This window comes from Octopus bimaculoides, chromosome 10, assembly GCF_001194135.2.
Source record: "Octopus bimaculoides isolate UCB-OBI-ISO-001 chromosome 10, ASM119413v2, whole genome shotgun sequence".
Taxonomy (NCBI): domain Eukaryota; kingdom Metazoa; phylum Mollusca; class Cephalopoda; order Octopoda; family Octopodidae; genus Octopus; species Octopus bimaculoides.
Genome location: NC_068990.1, coordinates 78,553,696 through 78,564,268, shown reverse-complemented (window position 1 = coordinate 78,564,268; position 10,573 = coordinate 78,553,696). Strand labels below are relative to the sequence as shown.

Sequence of the window (10,573 nt, the reverse complement as noted above, 5' to 3'; positions counted from 1 at the left end):
TATATATATATATATATATTGTACATATATATATTTGATATATGTATATATATATTTGTATGCATCCATACACACATACACATTATATATTTAATAAATATATGTAATATGTATGTAGTGTGTGTGTGTGTATAACATCTCTGAGTAACTGTATTATTATGTGTTTCTCTCTCTCACACACACACATGCACACACATGCATGCACTCACACACACACACACTATTTACCTGTTACTGCATGTGAGTGTATATACTGTTTACGTATAGGTGTGTATGTGTATATATATTCTACTGTATATTTGTATGTCTAATCATCTTTGACATATTTGTGACTGGTGTTGCTTCTTTTTCTCCCTATTTTCATTATATTTACTTGTATATATGTCAAACTAGTTGTATGTATATTTTCATGTATGTATATTAATGTATTTATGTGTGTATATTGCTTCATTTATCATCCTGAGTGTGTGAATTGATTGATTTACCTGTTTCTCAGTTTATTTGGTTGTTGTTGTTGCTATTATTATTATTATTACTATTATTATTATTATTATTATTATTATTATTATTATTATTATTTCAGGAAGGTACTGGAGATTTAACCCCCCCACCCCAAGCCCAGACTGTATCATCATCATTATCATCATCAACCACCTTACCTTAGCGGTAACTCTGTCACAATGTGTTGGATATGTGCTGTAAGCAAAATCTAGGTCAAAACGGCCAATTTGTAACCAAGAAGGATATTTCTACTTGTGCCTGTGGCCCTGCTTGTGTTTGTGGGGCCAGTGGAGCCTTTTACTTTTGCTGCTGTTGTTGTCACCAGCAGCAGTGGCTGCGGTATTGTATCATCTTGTTGGATTGGACACTTACCTATTTACCAACTTTTTTATCTACCTACCTATCTGCCTAGCAAGCAAGCAAGGAAGCAACTTAGCTGGTTAGCTGTAAAAAAGCTATGGGACTTGGAACTATTTGCTTTTAACACTAAGGTATGTACTGATGCAATTTTGTATTTTAAATACCATTTGTGTGTGTGTGTGTGTGTGAGAGAGAAAGAGAGAGAGAACTAGGGTAAGAAGATTTGATAGCTATTTATGGAATGTGATAGTTTCTTTGGCACAAGTTCAAACTCCACCCCAGAAAACTTTGTCTTCCATTTCTCCTGAGTTAATAGAAACAGATACAAGTCAGGTACCAGGGATATTTTTATCAACCCCCTCCCACCTGTCGTTATTGTAATGCGTCAACTTGTGACCAACCTCAATAAATCACTCTAGTTTGATCTCTCCCATTTCTGAGTTCAAATCTTGCAGAAATTCATGTTTTCATATTTCTAGTGTTATTAAAATAAGTCATATAAAAAAGGGGGTTGGTTTAATTAATTGTATCCCTTTCTTTCAGTGGTTTAAAGGAAAAAAACTCATTGTTTATGAGAAAGATCCAGTAAAATGTCAAAATAGGGACCCCAGCATGTCTTCATTATATCTAAAGTTTGGTGCCATCTTATTCTTGATACCTGTTATGGGGTGCTGGGATGATAAAAAATAAGATTCCTCTCTCTCTCTCATCTTGCTCCCTGGGATTTTTAAGGGTTTTAGAAGGTTCAGTTGTACAGTTTCCTGAGCAGGGTTCATTTTACCCTATCATTGCTGTCACCCTATCGTCAATGAGACCACACTGTCTTCTAACTTTGTGAAAGAATCTGTTTTCACCTTGACAGTGCTAAGTGTCCTTGCAAATGGTGTGAATTTCATAAATTCTAGTCTGCTGCTGAAAAATTTTTTTTTTTTTTTTTTCCTATAAATCTTATTGTTATCTCCTACACTCTGTAAACATTTACAAATATAACAACCCCCCCTCCTCACCTTGCACCTCTTCTCATATAACTTGAAAGAATCTCAGGTGGTGGGAAAGGCATTCTATTTACCTATCACTATTGACTTGCTAATCTTACCTGTCAGTAGAGTCAGGTCAGCAGGTTATATTCAGGCATTTCATTTGAAGACCTGCTGGAACCCCTACATTAACCAAAGTAAAAAAAGAAGATATCCAAACCTACTTGAATTCTGTTATTATTTTTACCTTTCTTAACATTCTTAAAGTTGTTTTCTCTTGTACTATTTTCTCTTGTACTATTTTCTCTTTCCCTTTGTTTTGTCTTCTCTTGTTAGGCCAATCCTAAATTGCTATCAATAATACAATCACAATTTTTCTTTCTATGAGTTGGGTGTATATTTTCAGTTAATTCTCCCTGTTCAGTATAATAACCAAATTTAACTCAAGGAATTCCTCATTACCTTTAAAACAAAACAATATATATTTGGACACATCCAACATTAAAGATTTAAAAGTTGCAGCTGGAAATACAGATGTAAGAAACATTGGGCCGATCACCATTTTGGGTCCTTCTATACTGGTGGGATTGGTGCAACTAATGCCCTGGCTAAATATTTGTAAGTCAGTGTTGCCAAAGAACATGGGTGATAAAATAACCATTGAACATGGTCTGTTTTGTAAACTTGCAACAGAGTTAACACTGTTCAAAGCTCTCAAAGACTAGCTGAAGGTGGTCAACTGCTTTCAGTATCTTAATGCAACCAGTTTTACACCATTTAAGTCCCTAAGCCATGGAGGTCATAGAATCTTCTTTCTTTTACTTTAAGATTCTTAGGTTTCAAGATTCGTGAAAAAACATTGCATTTAATGTAGTGACTTTGGAGGTTTACAGATTGAATTGTCAGACAAGGTGCCATAGAATTCAAATGAATAGACTTATGTTATATTGGAAATCTGTTTGAGCCAGAAAAACTGGACTTTGAAAAACAGGGGCAATCATGACAACTCTCAGCGACTGCTATGAAATGCAAAAACCCACTGAGAAAAGCCTAATGTCATGATTTTAAGTAAGTGCTGGACTGTGACAGTATCTCTATGCTCTAAGGATATAACCCAACTTCTAACATGGAGACATTTCTCAATTCAAATATATATTCGAATAAAAAGATGACTGATTCTTCTCATTCACTGAAATTTAATCAGGATAATCATTGTTTAATGAATATTTTTTTGTACTGGTTATGAAGTAATGCCAACTAGACATTGAAAACACGGTTTGATTTATTACATGTTTATGTGAAACAGTCTTTATGAAATAGTCTTGTTTAGTAGAGAGAAAGGATGGTATGGCATTCTTAGAGATTAATTTACTCAAATTGACCACAATTTAGGAGGGGTCAGCTGTACCAAAGAATCAGTGAGATAAATATTCACACACCTTAGATATTTAGCTCATTAGTGGGTTGTATCTTCTTAGATGTACACTAAAGTATGTAACTCTCCCTCTCTACCCTGCTGTTTCAATTCTGTGAATTCCATTTAATTTCTCTCGTGCCCTTCCTAACATTTAATCACTTAAGCATGAAGTGGAAACTAGATATACATATTTGTCATTTTGGTGAGATGAACTATTAATATGATAGGAAAACTAGATCAGGTTTACAAACCTCAACCATCAGGTTTTTATTTATTTTTTATTATTTTTGAGAGAAGTATGTGTATCAGCTCACACACACCTTCTCTCTATCTCTGTGTGTGTAGAGAGAGAGAGAGTGAGAGAGGAAGAAAGAGAGAGAGAGAGAGAGAGAGAGAGAGAGAGACAAACAGACAGACAGATACCCAGTTTGCATCCAAGTGCAACTTTGCTATGTGCAGTTGAACCCCACTCCATTTCCATCTCACCTAAGTACATTCTAAGTGAGGAAAGATCTTCATTTGTTTCAAACCAACAAAGCCATCAACCCTGATAATGTTTCCATTACACTCAAATACTAAAGCCCAGAACTTGACCTTTTTTTCCTCACCATACTCCCTTCCTCTCTTTCTCTCTCTAGGGAAATACCCTCATATTTGGAAAGCATACTTCAGTTGTCCCATTTCAAAGGGATCACCAGTATGACTTCCACAGAGCCAGATCCATTAAAGACCTATTCTCTTATGTCATTCTTTAGTGGGTTCTCACTTTGGAGAAGTTTGGTAAAAGCACCGTTGTCTCTCTTGACATCATTAAAGCCTTTCACCATCTACAGAATGCATAACTTTTCTCTAAACTTCCAGCCTCCAGACTTCACTCAGCTGTCAATTCTTGGGTCAATAGCTTCATACTAGATTGCACCATTGCACTATATGTTGCAGCTCTTTCTACTCCACTCTTAATCAACTCTGGTGTTTACCAGAGTTCAGTTCTATCTCTGACTCTTTACATAGGGCATGTAAAAAGCACCCACCACACTCTCGGAGTGGTTGGCGTTAGGAAGGGCATCCAGCTGTAGAAACATTGCCAGATCAGATTTGGAGCCTGGTGCAGCCACTGGCTCTCCAGACCTCAGTCAAATTGTCCAATCCATGCCAGCATGGAAAACGGATGTTAAACGACGATGATGATGACATCAATGACTCCCTTACCCCTACATCCAACAATTCCACTTTTATGCTGGTCATTCTTTTCTAACCTTCCTTGATCATGCATCAGCCACATGTAGCCTGGACATCACACACCAAACCTACTTTGATTCCATGAATGGAAACCTTGAGAACATCCTTTAATGGACCCATGTCACTTTCTGTTTTTTAGCAGCAAAAAATATTCAGACAAAACTCCTGAAAACATCATCACACCACACTGTGCCTCCTCTAGACTCAACTTGGTTACCCATGGTCCCTCCAAATGCTGGCTTTCATGACTGTCAAATATCTCTCCTGGTGAAAGTACATCCTTAACATAACCATGACGATGTTCCTTAAAGACTGGGCCTTCTTTAGTATCTTAGATCCCAACATCTTCTGACACTGCAAGGCTCAAGTGAATTCACAACTGACAAGTTCCAGCCTCTGGCCCACTGCATCCCCCCCCCCCACTGCTGCTGTCTCCTCTATCTCTCTCTCTCTCTCTCTCTCTCTCTCTCTTTTCTGTTGTTACTATGACGATGTTCTACAAAGCTGGCTGATCTACTTGGTTACCGTTAGCCCACTTCTACCTCCACATTTCTCATCACCCTTGTTGCGTTTCCCAGCCTCACACTAACCCCACTATACCTACTCCTTCCTCCTCACTACATTGCCCCCCCCCCACTGCTCCATCTCTTTCCTGCAGGTGTTGACCTGCAGCAGAACATTTCCAGTTGGGGGTGGCAGCAGGGTTGCAAAGTTCATGGGCAATGTCCCTTCCTCCAGACTTAGCAGCAATTACAAAAATGAAATGACACACTCACAAATACACAGTCACATGCAGACACACACACACACATACTTATGTGTATACACGCACACACATAATTTGGTAGTTCATCAAAAATGACAAGTGCAATTCTGGGACAATTGACATTAGAATAAAATAACAAAATAGAAGCAATCACATAATTACTCTTTTAACTTGTTTTTCTGTGTCACACACACAAAAACACTTTGTTTTCATTTTATTACAATCGTCCCCTCACCCTCTCTCTCTCTCTCTCTCTCTCTTTCTCTCTCTCTCTCTCTCTCTTTCTCTCTCTCTCTCTCTCTCTCTCTCTCTCATAACCCCCTCCTCACATGTACAGACATTGAAGATCTCCCACAAACACCCACAATGTACCAAAGTCAGCCCCTTACAAGCCTAATAACCAAAGAAAGCTTCTGTTGTATTAAAAGCTACTCCCCCCCCCTTCATCATCATCATCATCTGAATGATCAAACTCAACAGATAGTTGCTGTTGTTGTTGTTGTTATTGCAGCTGTTATTGTTGGGTGTGGTAATGTTATTGATATTATTGTTACATATTGTGAAAATAATGATGGTATTGCTGTTGATCATAAGCTGGGGTGGGTGTGTCAAATTCACACCCACCCCTCACCCCATTTTGTTTTCTTTCCCTTCTTTTTCTTCTGATTTCTATATTTTCAACAAAGGAGATCCCAATTTTGCTCAAAAAGCAGCTTTTCAAATTTTTAACCTCCCCACTTTTCCACCTTTCCAATAACTCTAATTTTCGTTTTCACTTTTTTAAATTTTCTCTTTTAAATTCTGTTTAAAAGAAATTACAATACTCTTTTTACTCTTTTACTTGTTTCAGTCATTTGACTGCGGCCATGCTGGAGCACCGCCTTTAGTCGAGCAAATCGACCCCAGGACTTATTCTTTGTAAGCCTAGTACTTATTCTATCGGTCTCTTTTTGCCGAACCGCTAAGTTACGGGGACGTAAACACACCAGCATCGGTTGTCAAGCGATGTTGACTGAAACAAGTAAAAGAGTAACTATTTTTGTTTTGAAGAATATGCAAATATGATTTAAAACCTCTTCTAATCATTTTGAATAAAGTTATTAATTCAACTTTTGCATCTATATTATATTTTTAAAAATTAACTGCTGTCAAAAAAAAACATAGAGCAACCATTCTCAGTTATAGGGTTAATGGAAAACAATACCCCCTCCCCTGCCATCTTTCAAAAGACAGAGAAGCATAGAGTTGTCCCTAAGAGAAACTGACCTCTGCTAACTGCAATCTGATAACCTTAACCTTCGACCCTGATATTTATTAATATTATTCATATTCAATTTACAAAATTGAATTATTTCTCTAATAATTATGCATTCTTCATTATTAATAAATTACAATTTTTAACTCAAAGAAAATTAGTTTTTTTTTTTATAGAAAGTATTAGATAGTTAGATGGGTCCATCATCTTCAAGAAAAGATTTGTGCTTTTGTAAATTTTCAGTTGGTGAACAATTGTGATCTAAAACATTGAACGTGTACTTTTATATATAGAAATATTTTTATACACAACCAACTCAATTTGATTTCTGCTTTGTCCCAGACTGGCCACATTTCAGTACCTGGCATCAACAGAAGTATTTAATATAAACACAGCAGCTAAATTTTCTCTTCAGTATCACCATCACTATTGACACAAGGGTCAAATTTCTCACAGTCTCCGTAGACTTGCTTCATCAGTTTTTCCTTTTCCTAGTTTTGTGGGAAACTTTTATAAAATCTTCAATAAGAGATTGTTGCTGACCAAACTGAAATTCTTTTTCCTATTTTATATTTCTAAGGAAATGTTTCTAATCCATTTAATCTTCAGAATGCCGGTAATATCCACTGTTTATAGTTTTGTTTATTTAAAAAAGAATTGCATGTGTGTGTGTGTGTGTGTGTGTGTGTGTGTGTGTGTGTGTGTGTGTGTGTGTGTGTGTGCGCGTGCGTGTGAGAAAGAAATTGGCTTCAGGTAGGAAGGATTGTATCTGCTGCTGTTGCAGTAATACAAGTGACAGCAGCATCAGCAATTATGGAGTCAAGTGTAAGGGTGGCTGCTACTCTTGTTGCTTGCCTTTATTACAAAAAAGAGCTGCAGTAACAGAAAGAGAATCACTCATTAATGCAATTGGTTGGCAAGGACAGTGAAACATTCCATTTTGTAGAGTTTTATTAACTTGTAATTATCTTGGCAGAGCTTGTAGTATTCAGTACTGGAGTTGATTGAAGGAACTCTTGCCATGCTCTGAAATTTGTGCCCCCTCCATCTGCCCTTACTAAAAATCTGTATCATTAAACCATAACAGTGAATGATGGCAGACAAATTATCTTGTAGCTTTTCATTTTTTTTTTTTTTTGTTAAGTTTCTTTACATTTTGACAACTGATCCTGTTTGCTTTTCACGTTTCTGAAGTTGATGAAATAAGGACCAGCCAAATAGCAGGGTCTATTTAAAAAAAAAAACAAAAAAAACTGTGCCAACTTTCTTGAAATGTATCACTTTGTGCTATTGTCGGAGCAGGGAATTGTTACAATTTTTAAAACATGAAACAAAATGACTTGAATTAAAATCAACTTTGTTTTTCTTCTTTCCAGAGAATGAGGTGTGGGGTAAGGTATTGGTCAAGTACTAGAGTTCATGGGATCATCTAACCCATTCTTTCAAAATTTCTGCTGTTGTGCCTACAATTAGAAACTGTCATCATCATCATCATCATCATCATCATCTTATGTTTTGATTTTGCTTACTTTCAACCAGGGTTGTCAAGGGAGACAAGGTTTTGCATCTAAAGATGCTGACAGGTGAGGTGCCATGCAACTGAAAACACTGACATCTGTAGGAGATGAAAAAAAAGAAAAAAACACACAGAATAAGTAAAGTTGCATTTAGATGGGGAGGAATTCATATAGAATATGTGAGGTGGGCATAAGTATGATCTCTTGTAATTTGGTTGCTTTGGGGCTGCCAGGGATTTGGTCTACATGTGTATTTGCTCCACTTGATGTCATTCCAAATGCCCCATTAATAGGAGGTAATGTTGTTGTCTTGAGATGCCACATTCTTCTGATTTCAATCTCCAAGTCCTTATACTTGCCCAGTTTTTTTTTTAATGTTTTCAGAGATATTTTTTTGTTGCTTGGGGCTGCAACATCAATCAGAAGACAATTATTATTATTATTATTTAATGAAAACTCACAGCTTTATTTTGCTTGGTATGATGGAAAGGGAGTCAGCTGTCCACAGCCAGCAGACTAAGGTGGCACTTGTTTACTGGTCATGCTTCAAGAACCCTGCGAAGAATTCCTGAAGTTCCAAGCAATGCTGATTTTTCTAGGTGTTCTACCTTCACACTTGCACCAATCTTTTTCAGCCATATTGGTAGTTGAGTGTTGATACTTCCAAGTGCACCAATTACTATTGGTATCACGTCTACTGTCTTCATTGACCACAACCTTCGTATTTTCCACTTTGAATCATCATAGCTGTTTATTTTTTTCTTCTTCTTTCCCATCAATCCTGTTGTCACTGGGGCATGCTGTGTTGATAATCTGGTCCTGGATTATTTGTTATATTTACTTTACATGAAGTATTACAATCTTACGTTCACTTTCAAGTCTTTCTCTGATTATCTCCCTTGAAAGCATGCTCATGGTTTCCACGTAAGTTATGGTGGCATAGCTGTTTCCAAAGTTTTATTTATGCTTCTTTATTAATTTTACTCATGTCTCTATCTTAGTAGAAACTGATGGATAAAGAAATCAAACTACATAAACAAACAGCAGCAAAGCTGTTCAGAAATTAAAAGACACTAACATATTCAGTAACAATAATAAATTTAATTTATCCTTGACAATTTTTAGTTTCACCAATTTTTAATATATCGCTCTTGTTTAAAACCTCTTACCTACTTGACAACTGAATTTCTAGCTCTGCCTTGAAGGAAGCTTTACTTCTTGGACTCAGGTTTTTGTGCGCAACGATGTTGTTAAACCTCCGTTAACAGCACCGTATGCAGGTCCTTTCCGTTTTCTTTCACACACGGATAGATTTTTTACTATAGACCTTAATGGTCATAAAGACACTATATCAGTGGAAGGACTAAAAAGGGCCTTCATAGAGAAAACTGTCCTTGTTCCCCCTGCAGGTGATACACACACAACATTACAAACATGGCCCGCACATCCACCTTCACATTCCATGACTACCATTGGGATCAGTCAGGTATCAGACAAGGATTCTGGATTGTTTTTCTGTTTTTTTAAAATTTAATTTTTAAGACCAGTCGGGTTAATTTTAGTATTCTTATTTGTGAGAGCAGTCGAGTTTATTTCAGATATTCTCGTTTTAAAAATCATCTCTGACTAATCGTTGAGAGGACGTTGGTGTTGCATTGGTGGAGGTTTGTGCTGACCGGTTCCTGTGCTGGTGGCATGTAAAAAGCACCCACTACACTCTCAGAGTGGTTGGCATTAGGAAGGGCATCCAGCTGTAGAAACTCTGCCGGATCAGATTGGAACTTGGTGTAGCCTTCTGGCTACACCATGCCAGCATGGAAAGCAGATGTTCAACCCATGCCAGCATGGAAAGCAGATGTTAAAAGACGATGATGATGATGTATGAATGTATGTATGTATATATACATGCATGTATGTAGCTGAAATTAGTAGGCTATGTCACAGGTAACTAAGGTTAAATAATGCCTGATGATGTTAGAGATTTATATAATATGATGTAATCTGCTATGGCTGCATTCACTAAATTTCTTCTAAAGCAATTGTGAATATAAATCCTCCATTCACCTATTATTTGGTATATTTATATGCATACTTACATATACGGTATGTATGTATATATATATATATATATATATATATATATATATACACACACACACACACGCACATGCGGTTGAGTGGACAAACAAAAGAAAAAGGCATTCTACATATTTAGTAGCAGTTATTATAGAGCAAGGTTTCTGTAAAAAGCCTATGAAACTTTTAAGTTGCATGGGACCCAAATGAAACTGTTTTAAATAATATCAATTGCAATAATAATGGTAACAATTATGTATATATACACACACACACACACACACACACACATATATATATATAGGCACAGGAGTGGATGTGTGGTAAGAAGCTTGCTTCCCAACCACATGGTTCTGGGTTCAATCCCATTGTGTGGCACCTTGGGCAAGTGTCTTCTACTATAGCTTCGGGCTGACCAAAGCCTTGTGAGTGGATTTGATAGATGGAAACTGAAAGAAACCCATT

The 10,573-nt window shown here is 36.8% G+C and overlaps 1 protein-coding gene across 1 annotated transcript in view; it reads left to right on the top strand.

Moving 5' to 3' along the window:
* The window catches only part of LOC106869538 (tyrosine-protein phosphatase non-receptor type 4), a 385,426-nt gene that overhangs the window by 90,092 nt on the left and 284,761 nt on the right, over positions 1 to 10,573 (top strand). The window contains exon 2 of the mRNA XM_052971317.1: positions 584 to 992. The gene's annotated coding sequence lies outside the window, so the exon portion shown is untranslated. The remainder of the gene's footprint in view (positions 1 to 583; positions 993 to 10,573) is intronic.